At 38.3% G+C, this 21,197-nt stretch overlaps 1 long non-coding RNA gene across 5 annotated transcripts in view; it reads left to right on the forward strand.

The window, feature by feature from the left end:
* The window catches only part of LOC137757030 (uncharacterized), a 169,431-nt gene that overhangs the window by 55,218 nt on the left and 93,016 nt on the right, over positions 1-21,197 (forward strand). For 4 of the 5 annotated variants that reach the window (XR_011072292.1, XR_011072289.1, XR_011072290.1 and 1 more), the window contains one exon: positions 18,322-18,463. The exons of the other annotated variant lie outside the window; for it this stretch is intronic. This is a non-coding gene — a long non-coding RNA (uncharacterized lncRNA). The remainder of the gene's footprint in view (positions 1-18,321; positions 18,464-21,197) is intronic. 5 annotated transcript variants of the gene reach the window in all.

Below are 21,197 nucleotides of genomic sequence, written 5' to 3' on the forward strand. Positions count from 1 at the left end.
ATATTTTCTTTTTTTTATATTTATTTATTTTTATTGGTGTATAGTTGCTTTACAATGTTGTGCTAGCTCCTGATGCACAGCGAAGGGAACCAGCCATACGTATACACGTATCCCCTCCCTTTTGGATTTCCCTCCCATCCCGGTTGCTACAGAGCACCAAGTAGAGTTCCCTGTGCTATACAGCAGGTCCTTACTAGTTATCTGTTTCATACCCAGCAGCATATGTATGTCAATCCCAGTCTCCCAATTCATCCCACCCCTCCTTCCCCCCACAGTGTCCACACATTGAAACAACATATTTTCAATGCATGAAAATCTCAGCAGAAAAATGGGAACTCTCCACAAGGAACTCATGAAAAGGAAATAAATGGAAATGCTGGAAAGGAACAATATAATTTCTGAAGTGCAGAGTTCATTGAGGGGATTTAACTTCTGTATGTGTATAGACATGACAGAAGAAAGAGTAAGTGAGCTTGGAGCCAGATCAATAAAAATTATCTTAGGTGAGGAAAAGAGTAAAAAAAAGAATGAGAAAAACTGAACAGAGCCACGGAAACCTGTTAGATCACATCAGTCAAACATATGTGTAATTGGGATATCAGAAGAGATGAAAGAGAGAAATGGGGAAAAACATTTTTTAAATGAAAAATTCTCAAACTCCATTAAATGTAAAAATTTGCAGACAGAAAATGCTAAATATGAAGCGTGATAAAGGCAAAGAAGGCCACCTTAGGCACATCATAATTAAAGTGTCTGAAGCCAAACAAAAAGTGTAAAGCTTAGCAACAGAAAAATGACATATACATGGGCATAATGATCATATTACTTTCTGACTTCTCATCAGAAACCATTTCAGCCAAACTGCATGGAACAGCACCTTTAAAGTTGTGAGTGAAAAAAAAAAAAAGAAACCTGTCAACCCTTAATGTATATCCAGTGAAAATACTCAAAAATGAAGATGGAATAAAGGCATTTTCAATAAAAGAAAACTAAGAGTATTTGTTACAAATGGATCTATATTACACCACAAGATAAAAAAGTACTTAAGACAGAAGTAAATGAAACTTCTTGAAAACTTGGATCCTCAGAAAAGAATGAAGGGCATTAGAACTGGTAAATATCTGGGTAAATGCAAAGATTTTTTTTTTTTGCCTTTTCTCTCTTCATAGCTTTATAAAGCAAATACCTTATTAAAAATTAAAATTGTAACATCGTTGTATTAGGTCTATAATATATATATATGTATTATATATAAAAAGTAAAATAAAGAACAGGGGACTGTGAGCTTATAACATTGCAAGATGTTGTGAAGCAATACATTATTAACTGCAAATGGACTGTGATGTAGTAAGCTTTTACATATAGTTGGGTCTGTTTTCTGGACTTTTCTGTTCTTTCCATTGACCTCTCTATTCAGGGGCTAGTACCACACTCCTGATTATTTAGGCTTTATAGTATATTATAATAATTTGTCAGGTTAGTTCAATCATGGAGCTCTTTTTTTTCTTCAGTGTTTTCCTAGAAATTTATGTGGGTTTATTTTTCCAGTTGAACTTCAGGATCAATTTGTGTAGCTCTGTAAAACTAATTTTTGGGGATTTTGGGGGCAGGTTTTATTAAATTTATAAAATTATGTTTATAAAATTTATAAACTTATAAATGATGTCTTGAAGATCTTGGGACATCCTAATCCAAAAACAAGGGATGTCTTTTTATTTATTTAAGGCTCTTTTTGAATTTTTAATGTGTATTTTATAGTTATCTTCATATATATTTTAAACATTTTTTGACCTGCTTATTCATAATATTTTATCCTTTTTGTTGCTATTGTATTTGGGGCTTTACCATTATGCCCTCTAACACAGGGGTCAGAAAGTTTAAGGACCAAATCGAAGGTGTTTTATGCTTTTCAAGTCCTGGTCTTTCACACTACTTAACTCTGCCATTGTAGCACAAAAGTCACCTTAGACAATTAATAAATGAATGAGTGTGACTGTTTTCCAGTAAAACTTTATTTATAAAAACGGGCACCAGGACTGTTTCAGAAAGTGTGACATAGATACATTTTTCCCTGTTCCTCCACTCTTAAGTACACTATAATCCCTGGAAATAACTTAAGAGGCAACCCAAGGAGAACTCTGAAAAGTGGAAAGAGGAGCTCTGTTAATACGTTGGTAAGGTATGTGGGGAGAGGAGTAGCATTTATATTCCTGTGATTAAGTCTCAGTCTTTTAGTGAGCCTGTGCCCCTTGTTTGTGACCTTACCAAGTGATTCTTGGTTTTTTCCCACTTTAGGTGAGACAGGAAGGCTAGAAAGGGCTGGATTTGGGTACTTCCCTTTCTCCTGTCAGAGGCTCAAAGGGACTGGAGTTGGGTATTTTCTTTCCTCTATGTCAAAGGCTGTAGGGAACAGAAGTTGGGATTTCCCTTCCCCGAGGTCTGTTTGACTGTGATAAAATAAGTTTCCCTTGAGAGTGTGCCTTTTTTAAGGAGAACAGAATGCTCTGGGTGTATTTGAAAATGGTCCGGTTCAGAACTGAAAGAGTAATTCAACATTTGGAAGTCAATCATGTAACTAAAAATGAAAACATATTATCTCAATATGTACAAAAAGAAAAGCATTTGACATAATTTAAAACCTATTCATGATAAAAAAAAATGCTTAGCAAATTTGGAATAGAAGGCAACCTCATTAATGTGATAAATTGAATCTCCTAAACACTGATAGTAACATCAGTATCAACCATTAAAGACTTAATGGTTTCCCCTTCTATGAACAGGAAGTAGGCAAGTATGTTAGATTTCACCATGACTATTCAATTTTGCACTGGAAGTTCAAGCCAATACCATAAGGCAAGAAAAAACAATAAAGGGCATGCATTTCAGTATACTAACTGTGAATATTTGGAAATCAAAATTTAATTAACAGTACCATTTACAGTAGCACCCCATCCTCCAAAAACTCCCATGAAATATAGGCAAGTCTTGCTTTACATAGTATTGTGGGACTGTAAAAATGACTGCTACCTGAAAGCAATATTTTTTCCTTCTTTTTTTAAAAATAAATTTATTTATTTATTTATTTTTGGCTGCGTTGGGTCTTCATTGCTGTGTGCAGGCTTTCTCTAGTTGCGGCGAGCGGGGCCTACTCTTCATTGCAGTGCGTGGGCTTCTCATTGTGGTGGCTTCTCTTGTTGCAGAGTACGGGCTCTAGGCGCGTGGGTTTCAGTACTTGTGGCTCACAGGCTCAGTAGTTGTGGCGCATGGGCTTAGTTGCTCCGCAGCATGTGGGATCTTCCTGGACCAGGGATCGAACCCATGTCCCCTGCATTGGCAGGGGGATTCTTTTTTTTTTTTAATAAATTTATTTATTTAATTTATTTATTTATGGCTGCGTTGGGTCTTCGTTGCTGCACATGGGCTTTCTCTAGTTGCGGCGAGCAGGGGCTACTCTTCATTGCAGTGAGCGAGCTTCTCATTGCGGTGCACGTGTTGCAGAGCACGGGCTCTAGGCGCAAGGGCTTCAGTAGTTGCAGCACACAGGCTCAGTAGTTGTGGCTCGTGGGCTCTAGAGCACAGGCTCAGTAGTTGTGGAGCATGGGCTTAGTAGATCGGCAGGCGGATTCTTAACCACTGTGCCACCAGGGAAGTCCCATCCAAGAATTCTTAAATGGAACACAGTGATGACAGGGAACCAAGCAAATGTTCACCTAGTATGAGCATCAGTTACTCCCTATGCCCTCACACAGTGACATCCATGGGAGTTACTTCTTGCTCCCAGGCTATTATGTTCCAGCTCCTAGGGTTTTCTGCTTTTTGAAGTTGTGTCTCATCCTTCACAGCCTATCAGGAGTCAACTCACAGCCTCCTCTCCAATGTTCTAATTTCAGGATTCTAAGTTTCTATGGGATTGTTGGCCTTGCTGATTTTCTTAAGAAGGTTTAGGCAGTTGCTTCCCTGTGGGCTATACAGCAATTTTCCAGTTCTATGACTCAGAAAGAGCAAGAGAAGGAAGGGCTCTCCTCTTCCATCCCCTTCACTTTGCTGAACGTCCCGACCCCCAGAGTGTCTCCCAGGATGTAGTGGCCGATCTTCACACGCCCGTCGTGTTTCTGCTTCTCGGCTGTCACCATCTTTCTCCAGGACGAAAACAATATTAATTAATGGAAAAATTACTGTTGCTCCATTACCTAAAAAGTTTTTTGTCAAAACATTAAAAATTCTCTTACTGTCAATCACAAATGTATAGGAAATTTAAAGCATTAGTTAATCTAACAGTTATTTACTATATTTTAATACGAAATGTTAGAAACATTTAACATTAGAGTGTTTTATTTCATTATAAAGATTATCAATAGTAGATTTAACAGTGCTTACTTTCTTCTCCTTCTATAATTTGTATATTAGGAGTGAGCATCTTTTCTATAGCTTGCTGAATAGTCATTCTTCTTTCTTTTTTTTTTTTTAACATCTTTATTGGAGTATAATTGCTTTACAATGGTGTGTTAGTTTCTGCTTTATAACAAAGTGAATCAGTTATACGTATACATATGTTCCCATATTTCTTCCCTCTTGCGTCTCCCTCCCTCCCACCCTCCCTATCCCACCCCTCTAGGTGGGCACAAAGCACCGAGCTGATCTCCCTGTGCTGTGCGACTGCTTCCCACTAGCTATCTATTTTACATTTGGTAGTGTATATATGTCCATGCCACTCTCTCACCCTGTCACATCTTACCCCTCCCCCTCCCATATCCTCAAGTCCATTCTCTAGTAGGTCTGTGTCTTTATTCCCGTCTTGCCACTAGGTTCTTCATGACCTTTTTTTCCCCTTAGATTCCGTATATATGTGTTAGCATACTGTATTTGTTTTTCTCTTTCTGGCTTACTTCACTCTGTATGACAGACTCTAACTCTATCCACCTCACTACAAATACCTCCATTTCGTTTCTTTTTATGGCTGAGTAATATTCCATTGTATATATGTGCCACATCTTCTTTATCCATTCATCTGATGATGGACACTTAGGTTGCTTCCATGTCCTGGCTATTGTAAATAGAGCTGCAATGAACATTTTGGTACATGACTCATTTTGAATTATGGTTTTCTCAGGGTATATGCCCAGGAGTGGGATTGCTGGGTTGTATGGTAGTTCTATTTTCAGTTTTTTAAGGAACCTCCATACTGTTCTCCATAGTGGCTGTATCAATTTACATTCCCACCAACAGTGCAAGAGAGTTCCCTTTTCTCCACACCTTCTGCAGCATTTATTGTTTCTAGATTTTTTGATGATGGCCATTCTGACCGGTGTGAGATGATATCTCATTGTAGTTTTGATTTGCATCTCTCTAATGATTAATGATGTTGAGCATTCTTTCATGTGTCTGTTGGCAATCTGTATATCTTCTTTGGAGAAATGTGTATTTAGGTCTTCTGCACATTTTTGGATTGGGTTGTTTTTTATTTTTGTTATTGAGCTGCATGAGCTGCTTGTAAATCTTGGAGATTAATCCTTTGTCAGTTGCTTCATTTGCAAATATTTTCTCCCATTCTGAGGGTTGTCTTTTGGTCTTGTTTATGGTTTCCTTTGCTGTGCAAAACCTTTTCAGTTTCATTAGGTCCCATTTGTTTATTTGTGTTTTTATTTCCATTTCTCTAGGAGTTGGGTCAAAAAGGATCTTGCTGTGATTTATGTCATAGAGTGTTTTGCCTATGTTTTCCTCTAAGAGTTTGATAGTGTCTGGCCTTACATTTAGGTCTTTAATCCATTTTGAGTTTACTTTTGTGTATGGAGTTAGGGAGTGTTCTAATTTCATACTTTTACATGTAGCTGTCCAGTTTTCCCAGCACCACTTATTGAAGAGTCTGTCTTTTCTCCACTGTATATTCTTGCCTCCTTTATCAAAGATAAGGTGACCATATGTGCATGGGTTTATCTCTGGGCTTTCTATCCCGTTCCATTGATCTATGTTTCTGTTTTTGTGCCAGTACCAAACTGTCTTGATTACTGTAGCTTTGGAATATAGTCTGAAGTCAGGGAGCCTGATTCCTCCAGCTCCATTTTTCGTTCTCAAGATTGCTTTGGCTATTCGGGGTCTTTTGTGTTTCCATACACATTGTGAAATTTTTTGTTCTAGTTCTGTGAAAAATGCCAGTGGTAGTTTGATAGGGATTGCATTGAATCTGTAGATTGCTTTGGGTAGTAGAGTCATTTTCACAATGTTGATTCTTCTAATCCAAGAACATGGTATATCTCTCCATCTATTTGTATCATCTTTAATTTCTTTCATCAGTGTCTTATAATTTTCTGCATACAGGTCTTTTGTCTCCTTAGGTAGGTTTATTCCTAGATATTTTATTCTTTTTGTTGCAATGGTAAACGGGAGTGTTTTCTTAATTTCACTTTCAGATTTTTCATCATTAGTGTATAGGAATGCAAGAGATTTCTGTGCATTAATTTTGTATCCTGCTACTTTACCAAATTCATTGATTAGTTCTAGTAGTTTTCTGGTAGCATCTTTAGGATTCTCTATGTATAGTATCATGTCATCTGCAAACAGTGACAGCTTTACTTCTTCTTTTCCGATGTGGATTCCTTTTATTTCTTTTTCTTCTCTGAATGCTGTGGCTAACACTTCCAAAACTATGTTGAATAATAGTGGTGAGAGTGGGCAACCTTGTCTTGTTCCTGATCTTAGTGGAAATGGTTTCAGTTTTTCACCATTGAGGACAGTGTTGGCTGTGGGTTTGTCATATATGGCCTTTATTATGTTGAGGAAAGTTCCCTCTATGCCTACTTTCTGCAGGGCTTTTATCATAAATGGGTGTTGAATTTTGTCAAAAGCTTTCTCTGCATCTATTGAGATGATCATATGGTTTTTCTCCTTCAATTTGTTAATATGATGTATCACGTTGATTGATTTGCGTATATTGAAGAATCCTTGCATTCCTGGAATAAACCCCACTTGATCATGGTGTATGATCCTTTTAATGTGCTGTTGGATTCTGTTTGCTAGTATTTTGTTGAGGATATTTGCATCTATGTTCATCAGTGATATTGGCCTGTAGTTTTCTTTCTTTGTGACATATTTGTCTGGTTTTGGTATCAGGGTGATGGTGGCCTCGTAGAATGAGTTAGGGAGTGTTCCTCCCTTTGCAATATTTTGGAAGAGTTTGAGAAGGATAGGTGTTAGCTCTTCTTTAAATGTTTGATAGAATTCGCCTGTGAAGCCATCTGGTCCTGGGCTTTTGTTTGTTGGAAGATTTTTAATCACAGTTTCAATTTCAGTGCTTGTGATTGGTCTGTTCATATTTTCTATTTCTTCCTGGTTCAGTCTCGGCAGGTTGTGCATTTCTAAGAATTTGTCCATTTCTTCCAGGTTGTCCATTTTATTGGCATAGAGTTGCTTGTAATAATCTCTCATGATCATTGTATTTCTGCAGTGTCAGTTGTTACTTCTCGTTTTTCATTTCTAATTCTGTTGATTTGAGTCTTCTCCCTTTTTCTCTTGATGAGTCTGGCTGATGGTTTATCAATTTTGTTTATCTTCTCAAAGAACCAGCTTTTAGTTTTATTGATCTTTGCTATTGTCTCCTTCATTTCTTTTTCATTTATTTCTGGTCTGATCTTTATGATTTCTTTCCTTCTGCAAGCTTTGGGGTTTTGTTTGTTCTTCTTTCTCTAGTTCCTTTAGGTGTAAGGTTAGATTGTTTACTTGAGATTTTTCTTGTTTCTTTAGGTAGGCTTGTATAGCCATAAACTTCCCTCTTAGAACTGCTTTTGCTGCATCCCATAAGTTTTGGGTCGTCGTGTCTCCATTGTCATTTGTTTCTAGGTATTTTTTGATTTCCCCTTTGATTTCTTCAGTGATCACTTCGTTATTAAGTAGTGTATTGTGTAGCCTCCATGTGTTTGTATTTTTTACAGATCTTTTCCTGTAATTGGTATGTAGTCTCATAGCGTTGTGGTTAGAAAAGATACTTGATACGATTTCAATTTTCTTAAATTTACCAATGCTTGATTTGTGACCCAGGATATGATCTATCCTGGAGAATGTTCTATGAACACTTGAGAAAAATGTGTATTCTGTTGTTTTTGGGTGGAATGTCCTATAAATATCAATTAAGTCTATCTTGTTTAATGTATCATTTAAAGCTTGTGTTGCCTTATTTATTTTCATTTTGGATGATCTGTCCATTGGTGAAAGTGGGGTGTTAAACTCCCCTACTATGATTGTGTTAGTGTCGATTTCCCCTTTTATGGTTGTTAGTATTTGCCTTATGTACTGAGGTGCTCCTATGTTGGGTGCATAAATATGTACAATTGTTATACCTTCTTCTTGGATCGATCCCTTGATCATTAGGTAGTGTCTTTCTTTGCCTCTTGTAATAGTCTTTATTTTAAAGTCTATTTTGTCTGATATGAGAATTGCTACTCCAGCTTTCTTTTGATTTCCATTTGCATGGAATATCTTTTTCCATCCCCTCACTTTCAGTATGTGTCCCTAGGTCTGAAGTGGGTCTCTTGTAGACAGCATATATACGGGTCTTGTTTTTGTATCCATTCAGCCAGTCTGTGTCTTTTGGTGGGAACATTTAATCCATTTACATTTAAGGTAATTATCAATATGTATGTTCCTATTCCCATTTTCTTAAATGTTCTGGGTTTGTTATTGTAGGTGTTTTCCTTCTCTTGTGTTTCTTGCCTAGAGAAGTTCCTTTAGCATCTGTTGTAAAGCTGGTTTGGTGGTGCTGAACTCTCTCAGCTTTTGCTTGTCTGTGAAGGTTTTAATTTCCCCATCAAATCTGAATGAGATCCTTGCTGGGTAGAGTAATCTTGGTTGTAGGTTTTTCTCCTTCATCACTTTAAGTATATCCTGCCACTCCCTTCTAGCTTGCAGAGTTTCTGCTGAAAGATCAGCTGTTAACCTTATGGGGATTCCCTTGTGTGTTATTTGTTGTTTTTCCCTTGCTGCTTTTAATATGTTTTCTTTATATTTAATTTTTGATAGTTTGATTAATATGTGTCTTGGCATGTTTCTCTTGGATTTATCCTGTATGGGACTCTCTGTGCTTCCAGGACTTGATTAACTATTTCCTTTCCCATATTAGGGACGTTTTCTACTATAATCTCTTCAAATATTTTCTCAGTCCCTTTCTTTTTCTCTTCTTCTTCTGGGACCCCTATAATTCGAATGTTGGTGCATTTAATGTTGTCCCAGAGGTCTCTGAGACTGTCCTCAGTTCTTTTCATTCTTTTTTCTTTATTCTGCTCTGCAGCAGTTATTTCCAGTGTTTTATCTTCCAGGTCACTCACCCGTTTTTCTGCCTCAGTTATTCTGCTATTGATCCCTTCTAGAGTATTTTTAATTTCATTTATTGTGTTTTTCATCATTGTTTGGTTCGTCTTTAGTTCTTCTATGTTCTTGTTAAATGTTTCTTGCATTTTGTCTATTCTATTTCCAAGATTTTGGATCATCTTTACTATCATTATTCTGAATTCTTTTTCAGGTAGACTGCCTATTTCCTCTTCATTTGTTAGGTCTGGTGTGCTTTGACCCTGCTCCTTCATCTGCTGTGTGTTTTTCTGTCGTCTCATTTTGCTTATCTTACTGTGTTTGGGGTCTCCTTTTCACAGGCTGCAGGTTCGTAGTTCCCGTTGTTTTTGGTATCTGTCCCCAGTGGCTAAGGTTGGTTCAGTGGGTTGTGTAGGCTTCCTGGTGGAGGGAACTAGTGCCTGAGTTCTGGTGGATGAGGCTGGATCTTGTGTTTCTGGTGGGCACGTCCACGTCTGGTGGTGTGTTTTGGGGTGTCTGTGGCCTTATTATAATTTTAGGCAGCCTCTCTGCTAATGGATGGGGCCGTGTTCCTGTCTTGCTAGTTGTTTGGCATAGTGTGTCCAGCATTGTAGCTTGCTGGTCGTTGAGTGAAGCTGGGTCTTGATGTTGAGATGGAGATCTCTGAGAGATTTTCGCCGTTTGGTATTACGTGGAGCTGGGAGGTCTCTTGTGGACCAGTGTCCTGAAGTTGTGTCTCCCACCTCAGAGGCACAGCCCTGATGCCTGGCTGGAGCACCAGGAGCCTTTCGTCCACACGGCTCAGAATAAAAGGGAGAAAAAATAGAAAGAAAGAGGATAAAAGAAAATAAAATAAAGCTTTTATAATAAAAAATAAAAAAATTATTAAGAAAAAATTTATTAAGAAATTTTTAAAAATAAATTTATTAATTTTTTATAATAAAAAATAAAGTTATTAAGAAAAAAATTTTTTAATCTTTTAAATTAAAAATTAAGAAAAACATTTAAAAAAACTTTTTTAATCTTTTAAAATAAAAAATAAGGAAAAAATTATTAAGAAAAAAATTTTTGTAATTTTTTAAAATAAATTTATTAATTTTTTATAATAAAAAATTATTATGAAAATTATTAAGAAAAAAATTTTTTAATTTTTTGAAATAAAATTAAGAAAAAAATTTAAAAAAAATTTTTAATCTTTTAAAATAAAAAACAGGGAAAAAATTTTTAAGAAAAAAATTTTTTAAGCAAAAAAAAAAAAAAAAACAAAAAAAAACGGACGGACCGAACCCTAGGACAAATGGTGAAAGCAAAGCTATACAGACAAACTCTCACCCAGAAGCATACACATATACACTCACTAAGAAAGGAAAAGGGGAAAAATTAATATATCCTGCTCCCAAAGTCCACCTCCTGAATTTGCGATGATTCGTTGTCTATTCAGGTATTCAACAGATGCAGGTACATCAAGTTGTTTGTGGAGCTTTAATCCGCTGCTTCTGAGGCAGCTGGGAGAAATTTCCCTTTCTCTTCTTTGTTCGTACAGCTCCCGGGGTTCAGCTTCTGACTTGGACCCGCCTCTGCGTGTAGGTTGCCTGAGGGCGTCTGTTCTTCGCTCACACAGGACGGGGTTAAAGGAGCAGCTGATTCGGGGGCTCTGGCTCACTCAGGCCGTGGGGAGGGAGGGGTACGGATGCGGGGTGAGCCTGTGGCGGCAGAGGCTGGCGTGACGTTGCAGCAGCCTGAGGCGCGTCGTGCGTTCTCCTGGGGAAGTTGTCCCTGGATCACGGGAGCCTGGCAGTGGCGGGCTGCACAGGCTCCCGCGAGGGGCGGTGTGGATAGTGACCTCTGCTCGCACACAGGGTTCTTGGTGGCGGCAGCAGCAGCCTTAGCATCTCATTCCCGTCTCTAGGGTCCGCGCTGATAGCCGCGGCTCGCGCCCGTCTCTGGAGCTCGTTTAGGCAGCGCTCTGAATCCCCTCTCCTTGTGCACCGCGAAACAAAGAGGCAAGAGAAAGTCTCTTGCCTCTTCGGCTGCTGCAGACTTTTTCCCGGACTCCATCCTGGCTAGCTGTGGTGCGCCAACCTTTTCAGCCTCTGTTCACGCTGCCAACCCCATTCCTCTCCCTGCAATCTGACTGAAGCCCGAGCCTCAGCTCCCAGCCCCTGCCCGCCCCGGCGGGTGAGCAGACAAGCCTCTCGGGCTGGTGAGTGCTGCTCGGCACCGATCCTCTGTGCGGGAATTTCTCCGCTTTGCCCTCCACACCCCTGTGGCTGTGCTCTGCTCTGTGGCTACGAAGCTTCCCCCCTCTGCCCCCTGCAGTCTCCGCCTGCAAAGGGGCTTCCTAGTGTGTGGAAACCTTTCCTCCTTCACAGCTCCCTCCCACTGGTGCAGGTCCCGTCCCTATTCTTTTGTCTCTGTTATTTCTTTTTTCATTTGCCCTACCCAAGTACGTGGGGAGTTTCTTGCCTTTTGGGAGGTCTGACGTCTTCTGCCAGCGTTCAGTGAGTGTTCTGTAGGAGCAGTTCCACGTGTAGATGTATTTCTAATGTATCTGTGGGAAGGAAGGTGATCTCCGCGTCTTACTCTTCCGCCATCTTGCCCAGACTCCCCCTTCTTTCTAAATATGGATTTCCATCCAGCATTTCATCTTTCATGCTTTCAGTGTCATGAAATATTTCTGAAAGTTTCTTTAATGTAAAAATTTTTGCTGGTGTGTCACTCCCTCTTGGACATCTTCATCCTTTTCAGCACAGTCACTATTCTCATTTGTACTGGTAAGTTACTACAGGTGCATATCTAAAGTTCTCAAATGATATTGTCAACATTTCCATGGTCAGCCAATTATGTTATAACTATGTTTACATTAAATTCAAATTTCCCTTCAGTGTTAACACTTTCATTACTGCACTTCTATTTTTTTTCTTGGCCATTTCCTTTTTTGATTGTGTATTTTGGAAGATGTCATATGGGTTCATCCCTGGAAGACAAGGAGGCAACATAACTACATTTTTGCATGTAAACTGAATAACTGATATGCAGGGACTGATCACTGGTAGACTTCAAAAGAAGTAAGTGAGGTTTCTAGTTCCACATGTAAGGAGCTTGGAGCCACTCCATCCAAAAGATAAGTAAAAAACTGAACAGACTGAAAAATCACCAGTGCTTCTTGTATATGTAAAAGAGGAGAGGACACAGGGCAAACTATTGCCCACAAGATTGGAGAGAAGAGACAGGTGAATACAGGGAGTCATGGCTTACTGTAGCAGATGAGCGGAAACCGCTGCAGGAACCAGTGCCAGTATAGGAAAACCTGAACTGTAATTGTTAAATTGCTGGAGCCTCAGTGTGGACAAGTCTGAGAGGTAAAAACTCCATGGGGACCCAGTTGTAGAGGGATCTCCACAGTATTGTGAGATTTACCTCCAGGAGTACATACAGGAGGAACATACTCTCGTACTTCTGTCACGGGGAGAGAAAGCGGAATCATTTTGAAATAAGCCAGAGTACTCTGTTCTTAAGAAGACCTGACCTCAGAGGAAACTGTTTAACTAGAGCCTAACCTGCTGGGGTATTATCATAGCCTAACTTAACCTGGGGAAGGGAAATACCCAACTCCAGCTTACTGTAGTCATCCTGTTCCACCCAAGGCAAGAAGAATAAAACTGAGAAGCTGTTGTGAAGTTAAGTAGTCCAGAGACATATGGTCACTGAAAGATCGAAATCTAATTATAGGACTGTAGAATGTTTCCCCTTCCCTCACGCTTCACCATCCCATTACTAAAGCCTTGTTATAGCAGTTCCTTTTACATTGTATGTCGTGTCCAGCTATCAAGAAAAAATTACAAGGCATACCTAAAGGCAAAAAACTCAATTTGAAGATGCAGACCAAGGACCAGAACCAGAGATGGCAGGTATATTGGAATTATCACACCTGGAATTCAAAACAACTATGATTAATATTCTAGGGGCTCTAAATGGGTGAAGTAGACAGCATGCCAGAAGAGATGGACAGTGTAAGTAGAGAGTTGGAAATCCTAAGAAAGAACCAAAAGAAGTGATAATTATAAAAAACACTGTAATATAAATGAAGAATGGCTTTGATGGGCCCCTTAGTAGACTAAACAAGGCTGAGGAAAGAATCTCTGAGCTCAAGGATATAGTAATAGAATTCTTAAAAACCAAAAGCAAAGGGAACAAAAAACTGAAGAAAAAAAATAGAATATTGAACAACTGTGGCACAACCACAAAGTGTAACATACATGTAATGGGAATACAAGAAGAAGAAGTAAAGGAACAGAAGTTATATTTGAAGTAATAGTGACTGAAAATTTCCCCCAAATTAATGTCAGACACCACAGCACAGATCCAGGAAGCTCAGAGAAAACCAAGATAAACGGCCCAAAAACTATACCTAGGAAAATCGTTTTTAAAAGCTACAGAAAATTAAAGCTAAAAAAAATCCTGAAAGAAGCAAGAGGACTATGTTAAGGACTCTAGTGGGTGAAGTAGACAGCATGTAGGAACAGATGGGCAATGTAAGCAGAGAGATGGAAATCCTAAGAAAGAACCAAAAGAAATGTTAAATATCAAAAACACTATAAAAGAAATGAGGACACCTTTATAGCAGAATAAAAATAAGAATCACATCTGATTTCTCAGAAACGATAGCAAGAAAAGCATGGAGTGAAATATTTAAAGTGGTTAGAGAAAAAAACCTGGAAACTAGAGTTCTGTACTTTGCGAAGTTATCCTTCATAAGTGAAGAAGAAATAAAGACCTTCTCAGACAAACAAAAATTGAAGGTCCATTTTTTGCCAGTAGACCTTTCAGGAAACGTTAAAAGAAGTGCTTAGAGAGGAGGAAAGTGATAAAGATTGGAAACTCGGATCTACATAAAGTATCGAAGAGCCTTGAAGAAAGAATGAGTGAAGGTGAATAAAAACTTTTTTTCTTATTCTTAATTGATCTAACAGGTAATAGTTTGTTAATAACAGCACTGTATTCAATCGTGTGTACTTTTATATATCATGCATATATGTTTGTGCTTATGTATACTTAGGTATAAGTGAAATTAGTGAAAGCAATGATATAAGGTATAGGAGGGAGGAATTAGGATTATTTTGTTATTAAAAGGTACTCACACTACCGGGAAGTGATATAATGTTGTTTGAAAGCAGACCTGGATTAATTGTAAATGTATATTGCATTGTGGCAAGCACTAAAAAAAAGTTACAAAAGAAGTATTAGCTGATATGCTAATAAAGAGGAGAAAATTGAATCATATAAAATGCTCAGTTAAAACCACAAAAGGCCAAAAAAATTAAAAGACAAAAATAGGAACAGAGAAAAAGTGCAACAAATAGAAAACAGGAACAAATATGGTAGATGTTAATACAGCTATATCAATAATCACTTTCAACATCAGTGTTCTAATTGCACAAATTTGGGAGTGTTCAGAGTAGGTCAGATAACAAGAGCCGACTATATGCTTCCTAAAAGAAATGAATTATAAAGACACATACAGATAAAAGTAAATGGGTGGAAAAAATATATCATGTTAACACTAGTGAAAAGAGAGTAGTAGTACCTGTATTAATTTCAGATGGAGCAGATTTCAAAGAAATTAAAGGTGTCAGGGATAAAGAAGGTCATTACATAATGATAAAGGGGTCAATTCTCCAAAAAGATATAACAGTCCTTCACGTGTATACACTTACCAACAGAACATCAAACTATTTGAGGCAAAACCTATGCAAATTACAAAGAGAAATAGATGAAACCATCTATTAGTTAGAGACTTCAACACCTCTCTTTCAGAAATGGACAAATCCAGCCAGCAGAAAATCAGTAAGGATATAGTTGAACTCAACACCACCATCAATCAGCTGAGTCTAATAAATATCTATAGACTACTTAATTGAACAACACTAAGATTACACATTCTTCTCAAGCTGACATGGAACATTCAGCAAAATGGAAAATATTTTGGGCCATAAAACACACCTTAACAAATTTAAAAGAATAAAATCAATATATGCTCTCAGACTGCAATGGAATGAGATTAGAAATCAATAATAGAAATATATCTGGAAAATCTCAAATGTGTTGAGATTAAAAACACTTCTGAATAACACATGTGTTAAAGAAGCAGTATCAAGTGAAATTTTAAAATATTTTTAATTAAATGAAAATGAAAACTCTACTTACCAAAATTTGTAGAAAGTAATGAAAGCAGTGCTCAGAGAATAATTTATAGCACTGGGTATGTATTTATAGAAAACAAGAAACAACTAAACTCAGATTGAGTTTCTACCTTAGGAAACTAGAAAAAAGCAAATTAATCTAAAGTAAGAAGAAAAATAACAATTAGAGCAGAAATTAATAAAACTGAAAACAAGAAATACAAAAAATAAATGAATCCAAAAGTTGGTTCTTTCAAAAGATCCATGAAATTCATCAGCCTCTAGCCAGACTAAGAAAAATAAAACAGAGGACACAAATTACTCATATCAGAAATGAAAGGTGGGGCATCACTACAGATCCTGTGGACACTGAAATGATAATAAAGGAATACTATAAACAACTCTGTGCCCACATATTTGATAATCTAAATGAAATGGAACAATTCCTCAAAAGACACAGTTTCCCAAAACTTACACAATAAAAATAGACAATCTCAGGAATTCCCTGGTGGTCCATTGGTTGGGACTTGGTTCTCTCACTGCCAGGGGCCCAGGATCAATCCCTGGTCAGGGAACTAAGAACCTGAAAGGTGCATGGTGCAGCCAAAAAAAAAAAAAAAAAAGATGAGTATAGAAAAAGTTACATTTAAAAAAATAGACAAGCTCCTTAGTCCTATATCTATGAAGGAAATTGAATCAATATTTAATAACCTTCCAAAACAGAAAGCACCAGGCCCAGATGGGTTCACTAGTAAATTCTGTAAGACATTTAAGGAAGGAATCATCCCAGTACTCTACAATCGTTTTCAGAGGATAGAGGCAGAGAAAATGTTTCCTAACTTATTCTGTGAGGCCAACATTACCCTAATAGGAAAATCAGGCAAAGACATTACAAGAAAACTGCAGACCAGTATCTTTCATGAACATAGATAAAAAGTCCTCAACAAAATATTAGCAAGTCAAATACAACAATGTATAAAGAATTATGCATCATGGATAAATGGAATATATAATTGGTATGCAAGGTTGTTTCAGCATTTGAAAATTAATTAATGGTCAGATGCCAGTCGCTGCCCCTGCTGTCCTGGGAGTGTGCACAGGCCTCCAGACCTGCACACCCCATATCAAGGAGATAATGGCTAGCACACACTGAGGAAAGAGGCAGCAATCATCCAAACTAAAAGCAGCCCCTCCATTCTGGACTAGATGGCAGAGTAGAAGGACTTGTGCTCACCTCCTCTTACAAAAACACCAAAATCACGACAGCCATCAATAAAAAAGGCTGGAACCTATCAAAAAAATATTTTACATCCAAAGACAAAGAAGAATCCACAATGAGATGGTAGGAGGGACACTTTCATGATATAATCAAATCCCATACCTGCCAGGTGGGCAACCCACAAACTGGAAAATATATCAGGTTCTTCTACAGGAGTGAGAGTTCTGAGCCCTACATCAGGCTCCCCCAGGCTGAGGGTCTGACATTGGGAGGAGAAGCCCCCAGAGCATTTGGCTTTGAAGGCTAGCAGGGCATGAGTGCAGGAGCTGCATGGCAGTGGGGGAAACAGAGACTCCACTCCTAGAGGGCGCACACAAGGCTTCATGTGCACTGGGACCCAGCACAAAGCAGTGACTCCATAGGAACCTGGGCTAGACCTACTGGCGGGTCTTGGAGGGTCTCCTGGGGAGGCAGGTGTCGGCTCTGGCTCACTGTGGGGGCAAGGACATTGGTGGCAGAAGCCCCAGGGAATATTGATTGGTGTGAGCTCTAATGGAGGTCACCATTTTGGTGCTGAGACCTGGCCCCACCCAACGGCCTGCAGGCTCCAGTGCTGGGATGCCTCAGGCCAGACAACCAGCAGGCTGGGAACACAGCTCCACCCATCAGCAGACAGGCTGCCTAAAGTTGTACTGAGCTCACAGCCACCTCTAAACCCACCCCTTGAAATGGCAGGTACCAGTCCCTTCCACCAGGAAGACTGCACAAGCCCCTGGACCAACCTCACCCACCCAGGGGGCAGACACCAGAAGCAAGAGGAACTATGACCCTGCAGCCTGTGGAAAGGACACCATAAACCCAGAAGGTTAGGACTTCCCTGATGGTGCAGTGGTTAAGAATCACCTGCCAAGGCAGGGGATGTGGGTTTGATCCCTGGTCCGGGAAGATCCCACATGCCACGGAACAGCTAAGCCTGTGTGCCACAACTACTGAGCCTGCACTCTAGAGCCCAAGAGCCACAACTACTGAGCCCAAGTGCCACAATCACTGAAGCCGTGTGCCTAGAGCCCGTGCTCCGCAGCAAGAGAAGCCATTGCAATGAGAAGCCCGCTCACAGTAGTGAAGAGTAGCCCCAGCTCGCCACAACTAGAGAAAAGCTGCACACAGCAACAAAGACCCAACGCAGCCAAAAATAAAAATTTAAATAAACAAATTTATATAAAAGCAAATGAAAAAAAAAAAAACCACAGAAGGTTAGACAAAATGGGATGGCAGAGAAATGTGGTCCAGATGAAGGAACAAGATAAAACCCCAGAAGAACAGCTAAGTGAAGTGGAGATAGGGAATCTACCTGAAAAAGAATTCAAAGTAATGATAGTAAAGATGATCCAAGATCTTGGAAAAAGAATGGAGGCACAGACCGAGATGTAAGAAATGTTTAACAAAGAGAAGATTTTTGTTTTGTTTTCAAATTTGCTTTATTATTATTTTTTTTACATCTTTATTGGAATATAATTGCTTTACAATGTTGTGTTAGTTTCTGCTATACAGCAAAGTGAATCAGCTATATGTATACTTATATCCCCATATCCCCTCCCTCCCACCCTCCCTATCCCACCCCTCTAGGTCATCACAAAGCATTGAGCTGATCTCCCTGGAGGTAGAGATTTAAAGAACAAACTGTTAAACGGAGATGAACAATACAATAACTGAAATGAAAAACATACTAGAAGGAATTAATGGCAGAATAAATGAGGCAGAAGAACAGGTAAGTGAGCTGGAAGACGGTGGTGGGAATCAGTGCCACAGGACAGAATAAAGAAAACAGAATGAAAAGAAATGAGGGCAGTGTAAGAGACCTCTGGGACAACATTAAATGCACCAATATTCACATTATAGGGGTCCCAGAAGGAGAAGAGAGAGAGAAAGGGCATGAGAACATTTTTGAAGAGAAAATTAATTAATGTAAACTCTTATATCAACAGGCTAAAAAAAGAAAAATCACATGATCATAGCAATAGATGCAGAAAAAGCATTTGACAAAATCCAACACCCATTTGTGATTAAAAAAAAAAACACCTTGCAATAAACTAGGAATGCAGGGGGAACTACCTCAGCCTGATAAAGATGATCTATCTACATAAAACCTACAGCTTGATACTTAATGGTGAGAAACTAGCAGCTTTCACACCAAGATCAGATAAAAGGCAAAGATGTCCCCTGTCACCACTCCTTTTTAACATTGTACTGGATTCTAGCTAAAGCAAAGACAAGAAAAGGAAATTAAAGGAATACATTTTGGATAGGAAAAAAATATAACTGACTTTGGTTGGAAATGACATGTTTGTCTATGTAGAAAATATGAATTGACAAAACAAAAACCAAAAATACCTTCCCAGAACTGAAACAGTTATAGAAAGGTTTCAGGATACAAGGTTTTTCAGTCACTTTCGTAGACACCAGCAACAAACAAGTGGAATTTGAAGTTAAAAACACAGGTCTATTTACGTTCATACTCTCCAAAATGAAATTGGTATAAATCTAACAAAATATGTGCAAGATCTATATGAGGAAAACTATAAAATTCTGATCATAGAAATGAACTGATTTATTGGAGATAGTATCAATACATGTTCATGGATAAAGAAGACTCGACATTTTCAAGATGTATGTTTTTCCCAATTTGATGAATAGCCAAGGTAGTCCTAATAAAAATTCCAGCAAGTTATTTTGTGGATATCAACAAACTGATTCTAAAGTTTATATGGAGAGACAAAATACCCTGCATTACCAACCTGTTATTCGAGAAGAAGAGCAAAGTTGAAAGATTCACACTACTCTACTTCAAGACTTATTTTAAAGCTACAGACAGTAATCAAGATATTGTTGTATTCCCCCCAATAGACAAATAGATTAATGAAACAGAATAGGTAGCCCAGAAATAGACCCAAGTGAAAATTGATATATATGACAAAAGAGCACATATATGATATATATGCCAGTATGGTACTGGCACAAAAACAGAAATATAGATCAATGGAACAGGATAGAAAGCCCAGAGATAAACCCACGCACATATGGTCACTTTATCTTTGACAAAGGAGGCAAGAAGATACGATGGAGAAAAGACAGCCTCTTCAGTAAGTGTGCTGGGAAAACTGGACAGCTAAACGTAAAAGAATGAAATTAGCGCACTCTCTAACATCATACACAAAAATAAACTCAGTGTTGATTAAAGACCTAAATGTAAGGCTGAATACTATAACACTCTTAGAGAAAGATATAACAGAACACTCACTGACATAAGTCACAGCAACATCCTTTTTGACCCACTGCCTAGAGTAATGAAAATAAAAACAAAAATAAATGGGACGTAATTAAATTTAAAAACTTTTGCACAGCAAAGGAAACCATAAACAAAACGAAAAGACAGCCCTCAGAATGGGAGAAAATATTTGCAAACGAAGCGACCCACAAGGGATTAATTTCCAAAATATACAAACAGCTCATGCAGCTCAATATCAAAAAAAAAAAAAAAAAAACAAACCCAATCATAAATGGGCAGAAGATCTAAATAGACATTTCTCCAAAGAAGACATACAGATGGCCACGAGACACATGAAAAGATGCTCACCATCACTAATTATTAGAGAAATGCTATCAAAATTACAATGAGGTATCACCTCACACCAGTCAGAATGGCCATCATCAAAAAATCTACAAACAATAAATGCTGGAGAGAGTGTGGAGAAAAGGGAACCCTCTTGCACTGTTGGTGGGGATGTAAATTGGTACAGCCACTATGGAGAACAGTATGGAGGTTCCTTAAAAAACTGAAAATAGAGCTACCATTTGATCTAGCAATCCCACTCCTGGGCGTATATCTGGAGAAAACCATAATTTGAAAAGATACATGCACCCAATGTTCATTGCAGCAGTATTTACAATAGCCAAGACATGGAAGCAACCTAAATATTCATTGATGGATGAATGGATAAAGATGTGGTACATAAGTACAATGGAATATTACTCAGCCATAAAAAAGTACAAAATAATGCCATTTGCAGCAACATGGATGGGCCTAGAGATTGTCATGCTGAGTGAAGTAAGTGAAACACAGACAAGTATCATATGATATTGCTTATATGTGGAATCCGTAAAAAAGGTTACAGATGAACTCATTTACAAAACAGAAGTAGAGTCACCGATGTAGAAAACAAACTTACGGTTACCAAGGGATAAAGCGGGGGAAGGGATAAATTGGGAGATTGGGACAGACATATACACACTACTATATATAAAATACATAACTAATTAGAAACTGCTGTATAGCACAGGGAACTCTACTCAATACTCTGTAATGGCCTATATGGGAAAAGAATATAAGAAAAAAAGGAGTGGATATCTGCATATGTATAACTCATTCACTTTGCTGTACATCTGGAACTAACACAACACTGTATTAATAAAAATAATTTTTAAATAACAAAATATTTAAAAAA

Source organism: Eschrichtius robustus, chromosome X (genome assembly GCF_028021215.1).
Source record: "Eschrichtius robustus isolate mEscRob2 chromosome X, mEscRob2.pri, whole genome shotgun sequence".
Classification (NCBI taxonomy): Eukaryota; Metazoa; Chordata; class Mammalia; order Artiodactyla; family Eschrichtiidae; genus Eschrichtius; species Eschrichtius robustus.